The sequence below is a fragment of the Cimex lectularius genome, unplaced genomic scaffold, assembly GCF_000648675.2.
Source record: "Cimex lectularius strain Harlan isolate CLEC.00 unplaced genomic scaffold, Clec_2.1 scaffold137, whole genome shotgun sequence".
In the NCBI taxonomy this organism is placed as follows: domain Eukaryota; kingdom Metazoa; phylum Arthropoda; class Insecta; order Hemiptera; family Cimicidae; genus Cimex; species Cimex lectularius.
Window position 1 is genome coordinate 850,597 of NW_019392687.1, and position 23,992 is coordinate 874,588.

The 23,992-nt window shown below is 35.7% G+C and overlaps 1 protein-coding gene, 1 long non-coding RNA gene and 1 other non-coding gene across 4 annotated transcripts in view; all 3 read right to left on the reverse strand.

Moving 5' to 3' along the window:
- LOC106664828 (ras-related protein Rap-2a) overlaps positions 1 to 23,992 on the reverse strand; it is a 297,001-nt gene that overhangs the window by 79,654 nt on the left and 193,355 nt on the right. The window lies entirely within an intron of this gene.
- On the reverse strand, positions 7,755 to 7,828 carry Trnan-auu. Its single transcript has one exon. It is a non-coding gene; the product is annotated as a tRNA-Asn (tRNA).
- Positions 17,047 to 17,516, reverse strand: LOC106664833. Its single transcript, XR_001340234.2, has 2 exons — positions 17,409 to 17,516; positions 17,047 to 17,345 (listed from the first exon to the last, which is right to left on the reverse strand). It is a non-coding gene; the product is annotated as an uncharacterized LOC106664833 (long non-coding RNA).

Genomic DNA, 23,992 nt, shown 5'->3' on the forward strand with positions numbered 1-23,992 from the left:
GAACTAAACGTTTTAACAATTGTGGGCGAATTTTAAATCTTCTCTTAACTTAAAAGCATGCCTGAGTCAGTAATCCATCTTCTCTTTCTTTCCCTTTTTCCGAGATCCCAACGGTTAGCAACTAAAAATTTTTAAATTTAAGTATCACTTCTTTCAATAATAGTTGGTTCGATGGCCGCAACGGTTTAGGCGTTGACACGGCGCTTATCACTGTAAGGTAAAGGTCCCGGGTTCGAATCCAGCGGCCCTGCATTCAAACCCGACATACTTACATATGGGCTTTTTTCCCGAGGGTTGAAATACTATTATGTTTAGTGGTCTAATGACCGAATTACTTCTTTCAATTAATTATTCTTTTTATGTAAGGTCTTGGTTGAGATGAAAAACTTAGTGCAACGTGGAGGTTTCGAACCCACGATCTTCGGCTCAATACGCCGCTGCTCTAACAACTTGAGCTATCGTGAATTCATTAATTCGTGAAAAGGTGAAATGCTGAAATGTTGACTTGTCACGTGGAATAGTGTTGTGGGCAGAAAAACAAATAGTGCTATTGTACCAACCCGGAGCTTTCGACGATAGATATCTTCAAGGTCTACAGAAAGAAAATTTTTAATTAATTTTACAATCAAGTTAGACTCTTATAATATCAACGATTCATATGTCCTTAGAGGAACTACCATAGTCTCAGTACAGAAAAGATTGAAATATTTATATCTTTAGATGTGAAGTCATCATTTAACAGTATACCATTAGGGTCAATAAATTATATAATAATGACACGTTACAAAGAGTTAAAAGAATTTACTAGCGTCCCTTGTCATGTTACTGGAGGTACTTCATATCATTGCATTCAGTGGATATTTTAAATATGAAGTGAACGAATAATAATTAGTGGAACTCTTTCACCAACCCTTGCAGACATAATAACGAATGAGTTACTAGATTGGGTTGGACTTACTTGTAAATTGTGCTTAAAATTAATCAACACGTATATTGATGATTGGTTCCCAATAATAAAAAAGAGAAAGTTGGTGATTCCTTTTCTGGACTTGTTAGTGGTTAGGGAAGAAATTTTTTTTACCAATTGGAATATGAAACCAAACTATTCTGATAATGGGTTACATTATTTATCTACTCATTCATGCAAAATGAAAATTAATATTGCGTACGTCCTTCTGGAAAGGGCACTAGAAAGTATTGATATTTGTTTCCCTAAGGAAAACGGAATGAAAGTGCCATCTATGTTAATCGACAATGGATATGTCATTAATAAACAGGTTAATTAACTGCAGGATGAGTGTAACTAAAGGACAATTCCCACCAGAAGTAGAAAGATTTTATCAACTTATAACATATATTGCAGAAACATCAAACATCATCCCTAATCAAACAACATTTTCAAAAATGTCAAAAAGGAGGGAAAATTCAAAAGGTGGGGTTGTGATGGGAAGTTAGTGTCCGAGTGGATCGAGGTCACGATAGCTCAAGTGGTAGAGCAGCGGCGTATCTAGCCGAAGATCATGGGTTCGAATCCCGCTCGTGCCATTGACTTTTTTATCTCAACTAAAAACCTTAATGAATTGAAATATATAAATTGGTCAAGCGGACCACAAAAACTAGTGAATTTAATAAGTTAAAATGAGGTATACGTTCACTAAAGCTCTCCGTGACCATTTCATTTGTCGCCGAGAATCAAATAGATTACACGACATTTGGAAAATGTCAAAAAGGATGGAAAATTCAGAAGGTGGGGTTGAGATGGGAAGTTAGTGTCCGAATGGATCGAGGTCACGATAGCTCAAGTGGTAGAGCAGCGGCGTATCTTGCCGAAGATCGTGCGTTCGAATCCCGCTCGTGACACTGACTTTTTTATCCCAACTAAAAACCTTAATGAATTGAAATATATAAATTGGTCAAGCGGACCACAAAAACTAGTGAATTTAATAAGTTAAAATGAGGTATACCTTCACTAAAGCTCTCCGTGACCATTTCATTTGTCGCCGAGAATCAAACAGATTACACGACATTTGGAAAATGTCAAAAAGGATGGAAAATTTAGAAGGTGGGGTTGAGATGGGAAGGTAGTGTCCGAATGGATCGAGGTCACGATAGCTCAAGTGGTAGAGCAGCGGCGTATCTAGCCGAAGATCGTGGGTTCGAATCCCGCTCGTGACACTGACTTTTTTATCTCAACTAAAAACCTTAATTAATTGAAAGTGATTATAACTTCGATTTTGACAAAGTTGAGATTATGACTACCGACCATGACAAAGGTCGTAGTGTATTGAAAGAAATTATGTAGATTCGTCAAGATAGTCATATAATTTATAAACGGACCTGAATGATCTAATTATAATTTATAGTGGGATTTAGGAATAAGACAAGTTCCACTCCTTGATCTAAATAAAGCACATTGGTAATAAAGTAAAAATAAGTATATAAAATTTATTTATATCTCTATTTATTTATTCAATAAAAACAAGAGATAATGGAACAATATTATTTAAGAAATAAAGAGATGAATCCGATGTGCAAATGTGTGCAACCTCCCACAAAGAATTCATTGTGTCTAGTCATCATTCATGTGAGATCTATTTAAATGTATTTTTTGTATTTATTCAATATTAGAGTTAAGTTACATATAAATGCATATAATTATTCCGAGATCGTGAGATGCGGTCTGGTGTGACGTAGGTTTTAGAAAAACACTGTCTCACGCTGTTGAAAAATAGAAACCAAAAATAAACTGCGAAAACAATTTATCTATTGAAAAACCAAAGAGAAATTGTTTTTCAATAGCAAAGCCTACTCGGGAATTCGTTAAAATATTTAGCCAAGCAGGGCTAGGTTTACTCAAAGTTTAATTAAAACCTAAGACCTGGTAAGAGGCTACTGGCAATTTACCTCTTCATATATTTTAACTTAATAACAGTAATTCAATTAAAATCGTATTTGTTTCAAGTACGGTACAATTTTATGTATCTGTCTTATTAATTAAATAAATTTAATTAATAATTACAAATGTTACTGTTTACTGTCTCCTGATCACCTTGCGAAGTGGCTTAGGTTTAAAAAACAAGCTTAGAGCCCTTATTGGTTTAAGGATTAGCGGAAATTCTCGCAGCCTCTGGGAAAGTATTTTAGTGTAAAATTTTAGACAATTACCATTTGTTATTGTTTCATAACTTCGTAGTGATTGCATAATTAAAGCATAACATCCCTGTTTTTTAAAACAATTACAATTTTTGTTATGTCGTACGATTTGCCATGAATTAACTTTTAATTATTACCGCTTCTATGTTACATTATTATTTTAGTCATAAAATTAGTACTCAGGAGTTTTAGAAGAGAATTTTTCTTTCTTGCTACGAAAATGTTTGAACTTATCAAAATAATCAATCCGCTGGAGAGATAGTTCAAGCTATATATTCAAATACAAATTTGAAATACATATTCAAAATTTTTATTTAGTAACGAAAAAGTTGATATTAATTTTACTAGTTTCGTGGTCCGCTTGACCAATTAATATATTTCAGTTAATTAAGTTTTTTAGTTGAGATAAAAAAAGTCAGTGTCACGAGCGAGATTCGAACCCACGTTCCTTCGGCTAGATACGCCGCTGCTCTACCACTTGAGCTATCGTGACCTCGATCCACTCGGACACTAACTTCCCATCTCAACCCCATCTTTTCAATTTTTCCTTCTTTTTGCTATTTTTCAGTCCCGCTCGTGACACTGGCTTTTTATCTCAACAAAAAAACCTTAATTAATTGAAAGATATTAGTTGGTCAAGCGGACCACGAAACTAGTGAATTTCATAAGTTACAATGAAGTATATCTTCACTGAAGCTCTACGTGGCCATTTCATTTGTCGCTGAGACTAAAATAGATTACACGACATTTGAAAAATGGATTTTTCGCACCACAAAAACCCTGAATGAATTTTTTTTGTGAAAATCAAAATTAACGTTTTTTCTTTCCAAAATTTTGTCTTCCAAAGCCTTCTTTTTTCAATTTGCTCGTTTATACCTTTGCGTTCGTTTGAAATCCTATATAGTACAGGTAGTAGTACAGACGTAATAGCTTCCGTAAATGAATTAGAAAAGTAAATAAAAAAATAATACATTTAAGGAATTTTTATTTATTTCATCTTTATTTTCTCACTCGCATGAACCTAACATGTAAAAATTAATGACAAAACATGAAAGAAAAAACATTCTGCATGCCAACAGCAGTAATAACCTTGGATTTGACTACAATGCAATTGATTGCGACACATTTTTAAGTAACATATAGAAAAAAGAATTGTCCCACTCCACCCCAAAAATGTATATTTTATAAATGGCAATTTAAACGAATCTGAATCGTTTTATCGTTAATTTATTTTCAATTTTTTAACATGTTATAGAAGAACATTTAAGTGAAAAAAGCTATTCGGGCAATCGGACCACGAACTCTAATGGATTTTATAGAAAATTTCTTTTTTTTTTGTAGGCCTTATTATTTGAAGGCGTTTAAAAAAATAAAAATCATGATTTAACAATATTTAATTCATCATGTGCCATTTTCAAGGCATTGTTATGTTGTGATTTTTTTTAATCTTCAAATTTCAATTTGAGTTCACATCAAAGGCCTACAAAAAGAATTTTTTTCTATAAAAAGAAGAAAAGACAATAATAGCGAAGACCAGCATTTTACATATTTATAATTAGGAAAAAATGGACTTATACATAATGAACTAATACATAATAACCTTGAAATACATGCCATCAAAGGTAGAAAACCACATATTTGTATTAAAAATATATGACTTTTTCTAAGTTCATAGGGCATTCATTAGCAAGAACACACAAGTGGATAATATATTTCGACCTAGTATCATAAAAAAAATCATAGAAATCGTATCATTGAAATTAATCCCACGTCCTTTTCCTCCCATTGCAATCTAAAAAAAAGACGTCATACATCTATAGATAATATATTCCAAAAAAAATAATCGAAATATATAATGAAATATATTATTATATGCTTTTGTTCATAATATAAAAAAATATTATTGAGTGGTAAAAAATAAAAATAAGAAATTTTTTGATATTTTTTTACTTACGAACAAGCATTTTTTCATTTTTCCATTTCCCCAATTTTCCTGAACAATTCACTGTTGAGGACGACAAGTTTTTTCCTGGGCCAAATTATCTGTTCCCACTGTGAATCAGTTCTTAAAAAAAACAAAAAAAAGAAAGTAAAATGCCCGGTCAAAAAGGTGTTTCATAACCAACAATAATTTCGATAAACGATTATTTGGAATCCTTGTAGATTTTTCTCTCTTTGTTACGTTTGAGGTGCGGTGGGTGTGTCCGAGCCTTGGGTACCTATATAAAGGCTGCCAAATCGTTAAGGAAATATCAGTTATATCCGAAAGATACAACTAGCAACTACTAAAATGTTCTCCATGAAATTCCTCGTAAGTAGTTTCCAATAAAGCATACACATAAACTGTAAAAGATTTAACAATTTAATCGGAATTTATTTGGATTATGAACTTTACTTTATATTTTAATTAATTTTTTGTCAAGTATGTACTATATTTTTTCCTTGTTTTTTTAAGTTTTTCTTCGCTTTGGCCGTCGCCTGCGTTTTCGCCGTTGAAAGCGAAAGGGTGAAGAAGGACGTCCTCGTAGGTGGCTACCCATACGCATACTCAGGACTTTACTCCGGATACGGTGGTGCATACGTCCCCACCGCATACTCTGGCGTCTACGGCGGCTACCCTTATGCTGCTGGGCTCTACAGGTCCTTCGTCTATTAAAAACCCTCTCATGTTCTTCTCCCCCTTTAATTCTACACGACACCGATTGGCTATGTGATTCTTCAAAGATTCTTCAATAAATCTTTCTCCTAAAACAAGTCTATATTTTTTTTTAAACCTGCCGCTGTATAAAATTTCAACGTTAAACTATAAGAATCACAGAAGTGTAAGATAAGGTTTAAATTGTTCGCTGTTTGCGAATATATCCGACATTTTCTTGCTGGGAAGATTTTACATTTTCAAACAAATTGATATAAAATTCAACATGTCAATTTATATCCTGTTTTGCATAAATTATACGTGAGCTGCGTCCGTTATATCCGGTAACGTTGAACAGCCAATTTACGAATCGTGTTTGTTCTCTGCGTCCGCTCGTTTTCGCTTTAACCAGGTTAATTCAAGGGCACCCGAGATGATCATATTTGGCAAATATGTTTTCCATGGTCGAAATTACTGCATTAATTAAATCGTTTCAGTAGGCACAGTTAATTACTGAAGCACAGCATATTTACAATGTGGGCCTAGCCTCGACTGAGTGTGGTCGGAGCGAAACTTCTAGCCGGTGAGTGATTCAGGTTGTATCTTCTATGAGTAAAAACTTTCAGACGAAGGTATTACAGGTAAGGATAAACTCCCTTGGATTGAGCTTCCTCAATTGCTGCCAAGGGATCAGCGGCATTGCTGGAGCAGTAAGTACAACTCCCTTCGCATCTACCACCATTACATACTTCCATCCTAGTTGTTGTGTCTTCTTTGGGTAAAGTCCAAAAAGTTAAATCCTAAAAATCCCAGTTAATGCCGATGCTATCTGGTATACAGATATCCCTAAGATGGAGAATAGGCTAGGAGCTGGTATCTATGGAAATAAATCAAGGACTAGAATTCATTCGTCATTTTCAGTGCTTGTCAGGTATAGAAGATGACAAAACGCACTGATGGAAATTACGCAAAGCCGATTAACCGATTCCTTTATTGCAATTTCCTCTATCAACTGAATAGAGATAGTTTTGATTAAAAAATATATTAGTGGGCAGTATGTTGTTGTCCTATTGTCTTGTTTAATTGCTAGATTTTTCATAATTTTTACCAGCTGTACAATAACTAGAAACCATTACAATAGTATATGTAAGTTTCAATTAATAAAGGTTTTTAGTTGAGATAAAAAAGCCAATGTCACGAGTGGGATTCGAACCCACGACCTTCGGCTAGATACGCCGCTACTTACCACCTGAGCTATCGTGACTTTGATCCACTCAGACACTAACTTCCCATCTCAACCCCACCTTTTGTCTTTTTTTATCTCAACTAAAAACCTTAATTAATTGAAAGTTATTAATTGGTCAAGTGGGACCACGAAACCTAATCGATTTAAAATTGAATATTTTTTGATTGGACAAGGAAATGATTTTCAATCTTTCAATTTTCATGAACGTAGATACATGATACACGAGCCCTTGGTTGAATGGTAGCCCTTGGTACGCATCACTGAAGCACACTAAAAGCTTCATTATAAAGACTATCGAAGGAATTGAAGATCCTAAGCCTAGGACGTGCTAAGATTAGAACCATGGTGCTAAGTGGACACTGCAGGTTCAAAAGGCACATAGTTTCGGAGCAGAATAAACAATCTTGTGCTGATATTGCCAGGAAGAAGGAAAAAAGCGGAACATACAGGCTGAGGTTCTGAGAGAGGAAAAGAGACCTGAAGGACAATTACCAAAGTTTTGGGATCTGATCAAAAGCATCAAGCTTAACGAAAAGCAATAAATAACAATGGCGTTTGCACAAAACAACAATATTGGTCACTGTTGTAACGAAGCCGACTCATTCTAACCTTAACCTTAACTTTAAGTCCATTATATTTAGTGGTCTGATTGACCAAATAACTTCTTTCAATTAATTAATGGTTTTTATGTAAGGTTTTGGTTGAAATGAAAAAAGTTAGTGTCACGAGCGGGATTCGAACCCACGACCTTTGGCTCAATACGCCACTGCTCTAACCAATTGAGCTATCGTGACAGTTAAGATAGATCAAGTGGTTAGAGAAGCGGCGTATTGAGTTGAAGGTCGTGGGTTCGAATCCCGCTCGTGACACTAACTTTTTCATTTTAACCAAAACCTTAAGATTACTTAACTTTAAGCTTTTTCTTTGATTCTGTTGGATCATTGTCAGAGCCACCTTTTAACTTAATCAACTGCTTAATTTTCAATTGCCTTTTCTACTTGAGAATTACCTAGAGCATTTTTTAGGATTAAATAAAATAATGGTCGGTTTTATTATTAACCACAAGAAGAACATTTAAGAAAATTTGCTGCTGCTTTTTTTTATAAATAAATAAATTTTTTAGTGAATCAAGTTGTTTCAACAAATGATGTCATTTGTCCGACGTGATTGAAAGTGGACCACAGTTGAAACACAAGAAGTGTATACTGACGGCTGGTTTTTTGCCCCGGGAAAAGTCCAATACTTACAAACCCCTGGCTTTGTTGCTTAAACCACTTAAAACCCCTTCGCATTTCCATTCGTCCCGGGTGTCACTTTACAAATGCAGGACGATTCGGTTTAAAACCTCTTTGTTGGTTAAATTCATCGATTACAGGATTTTAAAAATAAGTAAAAAGTAGCACATTTCAACTTTATTGAAAATATTTATAAAATAAAATCCCAAGTATTGCAAGAATGTTATTTTAAATATAGCCATCACAGGACGGTAGAGAATGTTTTCACCCAAAATGATTTTCGTCCTTTGCGCTGAAATTAAACCAAAAATATCTCGAGTACGCAATTTTAATAAATAATAATCATATCGATCGGATTTCTGGGTAACACAATAACGGCAAAAAACAATTGCACGTAGGTTGTACTACTTTAAGTAAAACTTAGTAACTTCATAAACGTCAATCGGCCAGAAGTAGAACATGATATAAAATCTTTTAACGTTATTGTTAATTTTTTATTATTAACGGTCAGGAAAACATCTTGACGATAAAAACGCTTGAAAATAACTGAAAAACAATCTCTTGATCACTGGACCTTTAGATATCACTAACCTTTATATGCAAAAAAGGGTTTTTTTGAAGTGATTTTGATCAAAGCAGGAGAGAAAAAAGGATTAATATTAAAGGGCAACTCTTTGAATTTCTCCAGAGGTGAAATGGAAAGAAGAAAGGAGACATTGATCAATTTATTTCGTTTGTTTAAATCTGAAAGGCGTTCTGAAACTAAAAACAAATGTGCCCAGCTTGATTCTAATTGATGAAAGCGGATAATTTTTTATATTTGACCATGTGGAAGCGTGTTCATTTACCTTTACTGATATAAAACTTTGTTTTGTCAAATTAAACCTAGTAGTTTTCAATAACTATATTTTTTAAATATAAATTACATTTCGATCAGATTGATTTGGTGGAACACCTGTTTTTAAATGTACGCAGTTTGCCACTATTTTTAATTCAATAGTTTTAGTGGTCCGCTTGAGCAATTAATATATTTCAATTAAGGTTTTAAGTTGAGATAAAAAATTCAGTGTCATGAGCGGGATTCGAACCCACGACCTTCGGCTAGATACGCCGCTGCTCTACCACTTGAGCTATCGTGACTTTGATCCACTCTGACACTAACTTCCCATCTCAACCGCACCTTATGAATTTTCCCTCCTTTTTGCCATTTTTCAAATGTCATGTAATCTGTTTGATTCTTGGCGACAAATGAAATGGCCACGGAGAGCTTTAGTGAAGTATACTTCATTTTAACTTATTAAATTCACTAGTTTTCGTGGTCCGCTTGACCAATTAATATCTTTCAATTAATTAAGGTTTTTAGTTGAGATAAAAAATTCAATGGCACGAGCGGGATGAGGTCATGATAGCTCAAGTGGTAGAGCAGCGGCGTATCTAGCCGAAGATCGTGGGTTCGAATCTCGCTCGTGACACTGACTTTTTTATCTTAACTAAAAACCTGAATTAATTGAAATATTCTTAATGTTGTTTCAAGTTTCGTAACATTTTATCTGTCAAATTATGTCAACGTAGCATGTAATAATTGTTTAAGCTTATTGAATGTAATTTCTATTGAAACATAAATATTTTTATGCTTAAAGTTAGCCGAACAGAACTAGTTGGAAATGGAAATCAGGAAAAAATTATTATTTTAACATCTGGAAGCTTTGTCAACATCGTAAAAGATATGCCGAAATAATAATGATAGAAATAATATAAACGATAAATAAAATTTTTGAGATAGCTAATCAGGCTAAAAGGATCTAGAAATGGAGGTCAGGCATCATTACAGAACTCTACAAAATAACTTTTGGAAAATTTATTGGGACAAATCAAACACCAATTTACAAATAACAATAGCCTTCATTTTACATTCTACATGTTGTAAATTAAGCAATTAACCATTGTACATGATGGATGTAAGTTGAATAAAAATATCCACCGCCGGACCTCCTGAAGCTAAAAATGCAATAAAAATATGATTAAAAGAAAGTGGCATTGTCGGTGGACCGGATCGGTCGAGAAGAACTTGTGGATCAAGAATAGTGTCGACAGATAGCTATCGGAGGATCATCTTCACCGCATTAAGAATAGGCCATTCGAGGTTGACCAATTGGGTCAAATCCACAAAGTAACTGCCCGGCATATCGAAAAAAGTTGTTCGATGTGTCCCATCTAATTGAAGGATGCAATTTTAATAGAGAGCGCGCAGGAATGCCACCCGATTATGCTTGACCACGTCAGCGCGTATTTGGGCCCCTGTTCCAGAAGGAAACAGAGTTGTTTTATTGCATATACTACTGATAGTCTTGTGTGCTAGGGGTGAAAATATTTATTAGCGTGAATGTGATGTGTGAGAAGGTCGATGGCGAAATATTGAGTACCCGGATCGACCCTCAATTGGGTTAGGTGTATGGTAGACTCGGTATTGTTGGTTGAGGTTGGTCTCCAGGTTCTATCTACAGCAAGGTATTTCAGCCCAACGCAATCATTTCCTAAATCCATGCACACTCTTAAATATATTCTTACTTATTTACATACCATTCCCTCAATTACGGTGGTGGAGTGTTCGATATTCCACTATCACCCTGCTTCAGTGATTGGATTGTACAAAACTGAGTGTGCTTAGGTTAAAACTGCATGTGCTGGGGGCAGGAATGACCTTGTTGACGATAGCCCCTTGAGCCTAACTTCGACGGTGATACGGATAAAAACCAAGATCTGACCTCGGTAGCTAGTTATATCTAATTTACAATATTTCGTATTTACCGTTGGCGAAACACCCGCCATTTCTCTGGAAAAAACGAAACAGGGGACCCAAAAACCCAATCTCGTGCCCAAGGATATATGTCAGGTGCCCACTCGCTCACGGTCAAGGTCCAAAGCGTGACACTCCCCGCCAAAATGTGACACACTGAGCTACCTTTCTCTACAAGTTTGTCACCTTCGGGGGTTTGTCCGTGTCAATCGGGCCGATTCTCAAACGGGTGAGCAAGATTCTTTCTTGCTTCTCAGACCTTCGGTGGTCATTCATTTGAAATGCAAGAGCTTCTCGGACCATCCGATCCAATGACCCAGCCAACGTTCATTTAACGCGTATTTATATTATTAAATTTTGATGGTCTAATTAATTATTTAATTAATTTTTAAGAAATGGGCATATATAACAACTATAATATAATGGATTAGTTAAGGGTTTTTCGTTGAGATAAAAAAAAGTCAGTGTCACGAGTGGGATTCGAACCCACGACCTTCGGCTAGATACGCCGCTGCTCTACCACTTGAGCTATGTGACTTCGATCCACTCGGACACAAACACAACATATGAAAAATGGCAAAAAGGAGTGAAAATTCAAAAGTTTGGGTTGAGATGGGAAGTTAGTGTCCGAGTGGATTGAAGTCACGATAGTTCAAGTGGTAGAGCAGTGGCGTATCTAGCCAAAGGCAGTGGGTTCGAATCCCGCTTGTGACACTGAATTTTTTATCTCAACTAAAAACCCTTAATTAATTGAAAGATATTAATTGGTCAAGCGGACCACGAAAACTAGTGAATTTAAAATGAAGTATACTTCACTAAAGCTCTCCGTGGTCATTTCATTTGTAGCCGAGAATCAAATAGATTACACGACATTTGAAAAATGGCAAAAAGGAGGGAAATTCAAAAGGTGGGGTTGAGATGGGAAGTTAGTGTCCGAGTGGATCAAAGTCTCGATAGCTCAAGTGGTAAGTGGCGGCGTATCTAGCCGAAGGTCTTGGGTTCGAATCCGGCTCGTGACACGGACTTTTTTTATCTCAACTAAAAATCCTTAATTAATTGAAATAATGACACTGATAAAGCTAAGTAGTCAAATGAAAAAGAAAACGAAAATTAGTGAACATAATGTATTATTTTAATATGTTATATTTTTTTATGAAATCGTTATGCTTTATTTGCTAAATTTTATTTATATGGGAGTTACATATTCTAAATTAGCTTATCTTATTAAACAAATAGCTAGATATATTTTTTATTTATCAATAAATACATAGATATATTTATGATTTATCAATATTAATATGTTTTACTGATCCAAAAAATGAATTTCTTTTGTGCCCAGAATAAAAGCACTGTAATAAAATTGGCTCTGTTCGACCTTTCGCATAAAATCTACTAGTCAAATCTAGTTGTACTATTGGACAAACCCACCGAGTTAGTTTCAGAGAATGCAAAATTCTATCTTGTAGATAAATTATGTTTGTTTTCCTATGAGAAATCAAGTAATGACTAAAGTCTAATTGCACAACGTGTCTGTCCATTACTGATCATCCTATGCGTCCGTTTGTTTTCGATGTCAACCAAATTATTCCGAGCCCACCGTAGATGATCACGTTCGCCTTGACCTGTTTCTGCAGGACATTGAAATCATAAATAGCCCGTTTTATCATCTTCCAATATAATCAGCAATAACATTCACTTTAAAATTAAACGTTTCTATACCAACATAAATTGTGTTATGAGGTAAGGATTTAGAATCTGTTTTATAGTATTTTTTCGATCTATTTTGAAACATTCGACTTACTAAAACTTCATAGAAGACACAAGTATTAATAAACTGGTCATCTTTTCGTAAAATCCAAGACGTTTTTTAATATTTCATTGTAAATGTATTGCTATTAATTTTTCCTTCCTTCTTCCGAAAACTTTCTTTTTAATGAAATTCAATCGAAATTGTTTCTTCTTCGATAATGGCACCAATCAATCGCGAGGTTCATTTCAACCGTTTTTGCGAGCAATATTTCACGAGGGTCAGACGGTCATTAATCAACAGTCGCCGTCGCTCTTTTCCGGCCCACTCAATCTTTCCCTTTCTCTGCTGATCAGTACTAATATATACTTGCAACCACGGTTAAGTACTCGTGATAAAATCAATGGATATTTATTTTTTTTAGGTTCCGTGGCCCTCTGGTCCAAATAAGTTCTTTTCAATTAATCAATATTTAATTAAGGTTTTGGTTGAGATAAAAAAGCCAAATCACAAGATAGAATATCTGCAGGAAGAGTCAGAAATGATAAAACTGTTCAAAAATGAAAAGGGATATTGCCAATTTTGTAGCATTTACTTTCCCTAGAATTTTTTATTTATTTTTATTTCTTTCAATTAATTATTCTTTTTATGTAAGGTCTTGGTAGAGGTAAAAAATTCAGTGCCATGAGCGGGATTCGAACCCACGACCTTCGGCTAAATACGCCGCTACTCTACCACTGAGTTATCGTGACTTCGATCCACTCGGATATTGTTTTATCGATATTGTTTTATTAGACTTATAATGTCCTGATATATGACTTAGTAGGGTGTGCATTTTACGATCCCGTGCAGAATTACAGCGAAAAGTTTTCAATCCCACAGTACTTATCCATATATAGTGCAGAACTGATTGCTATAAGGGAAGCTATGAAATATGTGAATGATATGCAATTCCAAAATGTCGTCAAATGTACAGATTGTCATAGCTGTGTTCAAAAACTTCGTAATGACAAAAAGTTGTTTATAGCGGACTACATTATCATCGAGATCCTTGAACTTTCAGCAACGATCAGGTCTAAAGAGAATAAAGTAGTAATCACCTGGACCAAAGGCCATACGGGGTTCAAACACAGTGATGTCGTAGATCGGCTAGACAAAGATGCCACCACAAAGGGCAACACTTTAAATGTAGTTGTACCCAGAGAAGATCTGCATGCTATATTAAGGTTGCAGCAGCAGATAGATTGGCAAACCAAATACCTTTCAAACAACAAAGGTATATTCTACAACAATATGTTTCCGTTAGTAGGACAAGAGCCTTGGTTCAGCAAAGAAAATAATATAAACAAGGCCTTTTGCAAAACGATGGTAAGGTTACGATCCAATCACGGACTCTGCAAGGGACACTGAATATAAATACGTCACCGTACTTTGGAACATACGAGGAACTTGAACACATTATCATGCACTGCAGGAAACACGGGAACGAACGAAGATATATGTTCGATAGATTTTTTAATGCCAAAGAAATGAATCTACAACCGCCTTATGTATACGGTTCTTTGTTATCGTCAACCGAATTGGCAGTATATCGTGAGTTGTACGGTTTCCTTAGAAATAGTAATGTTACTGTGTGAGTGTATAAAAGTGTATAAAAATAGCCTAATATCTAGTTCTGAATAATAATAATAATGATAATGCAATAATGTAAAAAAATGGCTGTATAAAAATTTTTGAGTAAAAGAAAAAATATATATATATATTTTAAATTAATAGATTTATTTTTTAAAACTGGTCCAATGAGACTATTTATTGATTTTACAATGGATAATTTATCTAGTTGAGTTCACCTCGTCACTTGTATTCAATAAGTACTGTACGAGGTTTAGGAAGTTAGGTGCTTAATTTCAAATAAATCAGAGTATTCGTCTTGTTGTTTAACTTGGAACAGTCTTTCCAAAAGGTGGGAGGTCAAAGTTCAACTATTGTCTTGCTAATATTTTTGTTTTTAGTCCACGTTTTAAATCTCCGTGCCAAATCTTGTCAAAAAACTCACCGGCTAGATATGGAGCCCCGACCTCGCTCAGTGCCCAACTGTCGGGGCTTGAACCACAATGTAAATATGTTGTGCTTCGGTGGTTAACCGTGCCTCCTGAAACGATTTAATTAATGCAGTAATTACGACCATGGAAAACATATTTGCCAAATATGATCATCTCGGGTGCGCTTGAATTAACCTGGTGAAAGGGAAAACAAGCAGACGCAGAGAACAAACACGATTCTAAAATTGGCTGTTCAACGTTACCGGATTTAACCGACGCAGCTCACGCATAACCTGTGCAAAACAATATATAAATTGACATGTTGAATTTTATATCAATTTGTTTGAAAATGTAAAGTCTTCCCAGGAAGAAAAGTGTCGGAATATTCGCAAACAGTGAACAATTTAAACCTTATGTTACACTTCTGTGATTCTTAGAGTTTAACATTGAAATTTTATAAAGGGGAAGGTATCAAAAATTGTAGACTTGTTTTAGGAGAAAGATTCTTCATACAAAACATAAGCAACCATAGGTAATTGGAATTAAAGCACAATAAACTCAACATACCGCCCACCAAAATACCAATCCGTTTTATTGAACTTATTAATTTAATATAAAAAAAGGGGAAGGACAACATACATATATTACTTTATTATACAAAGAGATATTATACAAATTTACACGCGTTACGGACAGGAAATTAGTAAGAATTAACAATAATAAATTTATACTATGATATAAAGAAACCTTAAATATATTATTGTAATTGTTTCTAGTTATTGTACACCTCGTAAAAATGATGAAAAATCTAGCAATTAGAATAAAAAATGCAACGTCGCCAACTCGCATATTTTTAATTAAAAATATCACTATTGATTAAGTAATTAAGTTGATAGAGGAAACAACAATGAAGGAATTGGCTAATCTGCTTTGCATAATTTCCATCGGTGGGTTTTGTCATCTTCTATCCCTGACAAGCACGAAAATGACGAATTGTAAGGAAGGCTTACATTAATTCTAGTCCATGGTTTATTTCCATAGATACCAGCTCCTAGCCTATTCTCCATCTTAGGGATATCTGTATACCAGATAGCATCGGCATTAACTGGGATTTTTAGGATGTAACTTTTTGGACTTTACCCATAGAAGATACAACCACCGGGATGAAAGTATATAATGGTGGGAGATGCGAAGGCAACACTGGGAGTCGTTCTTACTGCTCCAGTAATGGCGCTTCTCCGTTGGCAGTAATTGAGGAAACTCAATCCAAGGGAGTTTATCCTTAGCTGTAATGCCTTCGTCTGGGTTGTCACAGGTAATAACAACCTCTGTGCATAATTTTGGATTTAGAAGATGTTCCGACCAAGTTACATCTGCCAATGACAGTTATCGCTATTTAATTATTGACTGTAAGAAAAATCTTTGTCAAAGATGACGCCCAGATATGTGACTTATTTAGTGAAGGGAGTTATAGTCCTATTTAGCATAACTGGTTTATTCTTGGGAAAGATAAAAGATGAAATTTTCTTGGTAAACAGACCCAAGATGGTTTTATTGAGATTTATTAACAATCATTTGTTTTTTCCATAATATGCTTCCTGTGTCTGATTTCTGAAGAAAATACGTTAATGTTTCCTCATTAAAAAAAATTATGAATTTTTAGCATGTAACTTTTTGGACTTTACTCAAAGAAGATACAACCTCAATCACTCACTGGCCAAAAGTTTAGCTCCGACCACGCTCAGTGCCCCCCCCCCTTCGAAGCTAGGCCCACAATGTAAATATGCTGTGCTTCGGTAATTAACTGTGCCTACTGAAACGATTTAATTAATGCAGTAATTTCGACCATGGAAAACATATTTGCCAAATATGATCATCTCGGGTGCGCTTGAATTAACCTGGTTAAAGCGAAAACAAACGGACGCAGGGAACAAACACGATTTGTAAATTGGCTGTTCAACGTTACCGGATTTAACCGACGCAGCTCTCGTATAATTTGTGCAAAAAAACAAATAAATTGATATGTTGAATTTTATATCAATTTGGTTTGAAATTTAAAGTCTTCCCAGCAAGAAAAGTGTCTGAATATTCGCCAAACAGTGAACAATTTAAATCTTACCTTACACTTCTGTGGTTGTTATAGTTTAACGTTGGAATTTTCTAAACGGGCAGGTATTAAAAAAATGTAGACTTGTTTTAGGAGAAAGATTTATTGAAGAATCTTTGAAGAATCACATAGCCAATCGGTGTCGTGTAGAAAGAAAGGGGAAGAAGAACATGAGAGGGTTTTTAATAGACGAAGGACCTGTAGAGCCCAGCAGCATAAGGGTAGCCGCCGTAGACGCCAGAGTATGCGGTGGGGACGTATGCACCACCGTATCCGGAGTAAAGTCCTGAGTATGCGTATGGGTAGCCACCTACGAGGACGTCCTTCTTCACCCTTTCGCTTTCAACGGCGAAAACGCAGGCGACGGCCAAAGCGAAGAAAAACTAAAATGGAAAATATAAAATTTGCAATATGAAAATCTTTCTAGAAGATAAAAAAACTCTTACGAGGAATTTCACGGAGAACATTTTTAGTAAGTGCTAGTTGTATCGTCTGGATATAACTGACAATATTCGGAAGCCGGGTCGGCCTTTTTATACACATAAAGAACCAAGGACTGTCACACCCTGCGGAGGCGGATTCGGGCAAACAAAAAATAAAATGCAATGAATAAGCGAAGTCCTTTAATAGCGGCCACGATTAAACAACCTCCCATTACATAACTCTGCATATCGAATGAGCCTTTTGTTTACTCGGCAGAAAATCAAGCACAATACCAATATTGCTAATATATTCTGGAAACTAATACACTATTTTACATCATGTATTTCTATCTACAACTAAATATGCGTTATGAACAACTAGCAGATTTGATCAATTTTTGCCAATGAATAACTGGAATGATAGAGATAATTATAGAGAAAGTCCGAGTGGATCGAAGTCACGATAGCTCAAGTGGTAGAGCAGTGGCGTATTTTGCCGAAGATCCTGGGTTCGAATCCCGCTTTTGGCACTGATTTTTTTATCTCAACCAACACTTTACATAAAGATTAATTAATTGAAAGAAGTAATTTCGTCAATCGGACCACTAAATATAATGGATTTAATAAGTAAAATGAAGTATATCTTCATTAAAGCCCTCCGAGGCCATTTCATTTGTCGCCGAGAATCGAATATATTACACGACATTTAAAAAATGGAAAAAAGGGGGGAAAATTCGAAAGGTTGAGTTGAGATGGGAAGTTAAGAGTCCGAGTGGATCGATATCACGATAGCTCAAGTGGCCAAGAGCAGCGGCGCATTTAGCCGAAGGTCGTGGGTTCGAATCCCGCTCGTGACAATGGCTTTTTTATCTCAACCAATACATTATATAAAGATTAATTAGTTGAAAGAGGTTGTTTGGTCAATTGGCCATTGGCAGCCGCCAAATTTAAGAAATCTTGTCCATATTCTTTTCCAGGAGTCGACAAAGTAATTTGTCGGGCAGGAAGTAATGGTTTAAGTTTGTGAGATTTTGCAATTTTCTGTGAAAACTTTTGTAACAGGTTTTGGCGGGTAAAAAAAAATGAAGCATGTGAATATCTCTATGAATTGTGTCTTTATTTACATAAGAAGCAAAAACAATTAGGCGTAATATATTTTACAGTAAAAATCTTCGAATGTTGGAATATTTGTCGGATCAATAAACGTGGTACTCGTACATCCAAAAATGTTTGAGTAGGTATGTGTATGTCGAAGGTTTTGGATGGTTCTGTAGGCAATAAAGTTAATTATTAAAACGTTTGTTACATGTCTGTTTTTTTAATCGTGTTTGCGGATTGCAAATTTTCTCATATCAAAAGTATGTTCTACATAGTTAACTTCGTCGGATTGAGAAACGGGTTCATTGTATAAGTGCTAGGAGTGCTAGGACCGGACAGCGGAGGGTAAAGGTGATGTATTTTTTTCCCACGGCCAGCTAGCTGCCTGGGCTATTGCCGGCACCTCACATTTCCTCCACGTCACGTTTTAAAAATTTATTTATTTATATATTTAATTTTTTTTTGCGTTAGCTTTTCTGTAGGAAGTCTGGCGGTCTTTCTGGTTGTGTTCTGGGACGTTATTTCTACATTTTTAGCCCTCCCACACGTGGTGAAAAGGCTCTGAAACTATCTCATTCTCTAACATTCCATCCTAGCCTATATGCGGGTTTCAGAGTACTCGATATTCCTCTGAAGACCCGCCCTCGTTCACGCTAATAAATACATCCATACATTATGTACAATTAATTTAAAATATTAACCTAGGTTGAGGGTTTATGGGGTACTTGATATTCCACCATAGACCCACCCATGAATACACTACTATCGCACTAATAAATACATTCACTCAAACAGTAACCAATCATTCTGTATTTACAAATAAAAAACTGCGGAGCCTCTGGGGCATTTAATATTACAACAGTGCCTCCGCCCATTCACTCCAAAAGATATTAGCCTAATACTAACCTAAATCGGTGGGTCTGTGGAGTACTCGATATTCCTGCACAACCCACCCATACATACTCACTTTCGCGCCAATAAATACATTCATTGTACCCAAAACACACAAAGAGATATCTATCCTAGTTTGGTGGATCTGTGTACTCGATATTCCGAACACTACTCTTTGACGTGTTAACTTAATCTTCTCGGTACTCCACACCATCCACATCCCATTGCTCGGAAATAAATTCCAATATTATCCTGTATCCAGAACCCGGTAATGCTTCTTCCTACCATCTAATCTATAATATCGAGAAGAACCTTCTCAAACTATTAATCCCTACACTCAACTCCTCCAACCTTCTCCCAGACCATCAGTTTGGCTTTCGACAGGGGCTTTTCTTGACGTGTCGCAAACTTTTGACAGTGTATGGCATGAAAGCCTCCTGTAGAAACTAAAGCGCATCCTTCCAAAACCGTTTACCTAATCATTCCTTCCTACTGAACGATTCTTCAATGTCTACCGAAGATCGGCTCTGACTATTATCCTCTGGGAGAGAGAGTACCTCAGGGCAGCGTAGTTGGACTGCGATACCTGCTTCACTGCGAAAAATCTCTCCTTGGGTATGATTGTATAATCACATTATAGGCCTGGGGTAAAAATAATTTCAATTTTTTTTACGAAAACCCTGAGAGACACCTAAAAACATTGCAGTGCGTACAGTTTCTGTTCGAGACATGAGGTAATCTGAAATTCTGTGAAGATGATGAGTAATGGATGGATTGCAAACCAAATTGTTAATCTGGTAAAATGTTGATGGGAGTAACAAAATATATCATAATCGAAGTCACGATAGCTCAAGAGGTAGAGCACCGGCGTGGGTTCCAATCCCGCTCGTGACACTGACTTTTTTATCTCAACTAAAAAACCTTAATTAATTGAAAAATATTAATGGGTCAAGCGGACCACGAAAACTAGTGAATTTAATGTTAAAATGAAGTATATCTTCACTAAAGCTCTCCGTGGCCATTTGTCATTGGCATTTGTCGCCGAGAATCGAATAGATTGCACGACATTTGAAAAATGGCAAAAAGGATATAAAATTCCAAAGGTGTGGTTGAGATGGGAAGTTGGTGTCCGAGTGGATCGAAGTCGCGATAGTTCAAGCGGTAGAGTAGCGGCGTATCTAGCCGAAGATCGTGGGTTCGAATCCCGCTCGTGACACTGGCTTTTTTTATCTCAACTAATACCTTACATATAGAAATATCATAATTTTGTGAAATATTTTTCCGAATAATTTAGAAAGAGTGGGTAACGAACTAATGGGTTGGTAAAATGAAGCGGAATTTAAATTTTTATTTGGTTTTGGATCATTTTCATCTAAGAGAGTTTCCGTTATATGAGAACGTTCGTTCTGAGATACTTCCGTCTATACAATTACTTTTAAGAAAATTAATTTCGTCTGTAATATTGAAGAAAAATTATTATCAAATTTAGGAAATATGAAAGTGAACTGACTATTTCAGTACCAACATAAGAGAAATTTTTGTTATTATTAAACTTGAAACATCACTCAGTTGATTAATTGAAAATATCCATTTTTCCTTTCAAACTGGCACACACTAGCAAATTTCTCTGACTTAAATTATTTAATACAAATTACACGATTTAATTAAGCTAAGTGTTATTTGAATAAATATAATGGACTTTTAATCACGATAATTAAACCTTGGAAAATTATTTATTTGTATAGCTTTTATAATTATATTAATTTATATAATTAACCAGTCCAGCTATAAAAATACATATATTTTAAGACTCGACAAAGCTAGAACGACAATAAAATAAAAGTTGTGAGTAATTTAATTCTATACATTAACGAAGCAGGATTAACAGAAGTTTTAAATGTGGTTTAATTGCTACAAAGTTCTATCACGAAATCGCGGAAACACGCGATGAACAAACACAAGGCGAAAATAGACGGACCTGAGTTGAAATGTCTGACAATCGACAAATTACTCTGTAGAACTTTAAAACCTGCCAAAACTGTGCATTTCAGTTATCACTTATGAGGACGTAAAGTAACACATGTCAACGATTTTATTAATTTTAGAAAAATGGATAAGTAAATAACTGAAGTCTAAATAAATAATGTTAAAGCCGCGACGATTGAGCCAAATGTCTTGGGTTCGAATCCCGCTCGTGACAGTGGCTTTTTCATCTCAACAGACCTTAGATGAAAAGTGTAATTAATTTAAAGTTTAAAGTAATTTAAATATAGTGTTCTGCCTTTGATGTGCTTGCATTTCAAGGTTATTATTATATCAGTATTATAATGTGAGGTTTCAGGGGTTTTCTGGAATTTGCAAAAACAAATATCAAATTTATTTCTTGCTGGAAAAAGTTTTAACCTATGGTAAAAATCAACCACGCTGGCGGGCGATGAAGTTCGAACGACCTCTTAAAATACATAATTTATGCAAGCTACCAAGCAAAATCAGGTTAAAATATTTATTTAGAAATCGATTAACGGTCACTAATCACCACACGTTAAAATATTTGTTGGACAAAGGACAAAGTTGGTATTAGTTTTCTGAACCAAAAATACCCTGAAATCAAGTTGCTGCGAAAATCAAACAAAGCTTTCTAACAAATTCTTTTTTCTGATTTTCTGAGTACGGCCAGTTCTCGGTATTCAGACAGACACAACCAGGCGTCCCACAAGGGAGCATTTTTGGTCCCTACTTTGTATCATTTATACTGATGACCTACCTTTACACCCTAATTCTACACAACGCCTACACGGACCTACAGCAATTTTGTCCTCTAGTCGAATCCTATCCAAGCTATATCGAAATTTTCGCCTGGTGCAAAAAGTAAACAATGTACTCAGTGTACGTTCGCATTGAAAATAAGTCCTGCCTTCTAATTTTCATCAACAACCAAGAGACCCGATTTCCATTAAAGTCGAATATTTAGGACTATACCTAGACAGAAAAATGATGTTGAATCCTTAGACTTATGGAACAAACTTGACAGATGACTTCGACAATTACGAAAACATCTAGGACCGAAATCCGTCTCGACAGTGAACATTAATCTACGTTTACACAAGACTTAAGAGACTACAACTTAACAGAAAATCTGGATAACTACGAAGACTTCTAGGACCGAAATCCGTCTCGACAGTGAACTTTAAACTAACTTTACACAAGACTTTAGAGACCCCAACTTAACAGAAAACCTGGATAACTACGAAAACATCTAGGACCGAAATCCGTCTCGACAGTCAACTTTAAACTACCTTTACACAAGACTTAAGAGACTACACTTAACAGAAAACCTGGATAACTACAAACATCTAGGACCGAAATCCGTCTCGACTGTCAACAATCAGTCAACACTAAACTAATCTTATAAAAGTCTTTACTGCGACCACATTGGACATACGAAGTGAAACTATTACTCCAACACTATCCACAACGACCTCCACATTACTTTTGTCGATGAACTGATCCGTACCCGATTCCAAAGGTTTCACACCAACCTTTCCATCCATCCTAAACCTACTGTTTGAAACCTGTGTGCACATTCATATCCTGAGAATGTCGCCTTCATCTAAATGGCCTGGAGACCTCCTTGGTCCTTAAGCCTTCACACTGTGTGCCACACATATCATAGTCGGTAGCTTCTCCTTGTTAGTTAAACAATATTTTTTAGTAATTGACAAAAGAAGTTAAAACAAAAATCAGCAAATTTTTACTTATGTATTTTCCATAATTATATATATGTGTACTTTTTTGACTATTACTATGTAATTCGTGAAAAATTTACTTTTTTATTTTTGTAAAATTATGATCAGAATGATTAATAATTTATATTTATGCAGGAAGGTTTTTTTTAACTAAAAACAGTTCAATTCAATAGTGATGTATACATTGAGATTTTTATGGTTTCTGTAGCAGAAACCTAGTACAATCTCAACTATGGAACAATGGATAATTTTTGAAAACCGCAACTAACAATATGTAAAACGAAAAAAATTGCATTGAGTGTGGAGTCAGAATTATTGTTAGCAGTGATGAAAGCGTGCGTGTCTAAACGAGGCAGCGTCCAACGTCTTTCGTGTTTCACACATGCGAAAATTCCGGGTGCGAAAAAACGACCATAAGGTCATGGTCTGTGCATAGGATTGGCTCTGGTTTTTGTGGGTGTGCGGCCGGTAGACCTTCATAGCTCGCGAATATAAAACCGGCCTCGGGCTAAGGGAAAAGCATCAGTTCCAAAACATCACGAACCGACAAACAACCATGGTCTCCATTAGATTCCTCGTGAGTAGGACGTAGGGAAAAGTCCCCGAGTTGTTTCAATAACAATTTGTATTTTGCAGTTTTTCTTCGCTTTGGCCGTCGCATGCGCCTTCGCCGTTGAAAGCGACAGGGTGAAGAAGGACGTCCTCGTCGGTGGCTACCCATACGCATACTCAGGACTTTACTCTGGAGCTTACGTACCCACTGCATACTCTGCCGGACTCGGCTACCCGACCGCTTACTCAGGATATCACGCTGGTCTCTACGGCTCTTACCTCTACTAAATTGAACAACACTCTCATCGTCTATGGATACCA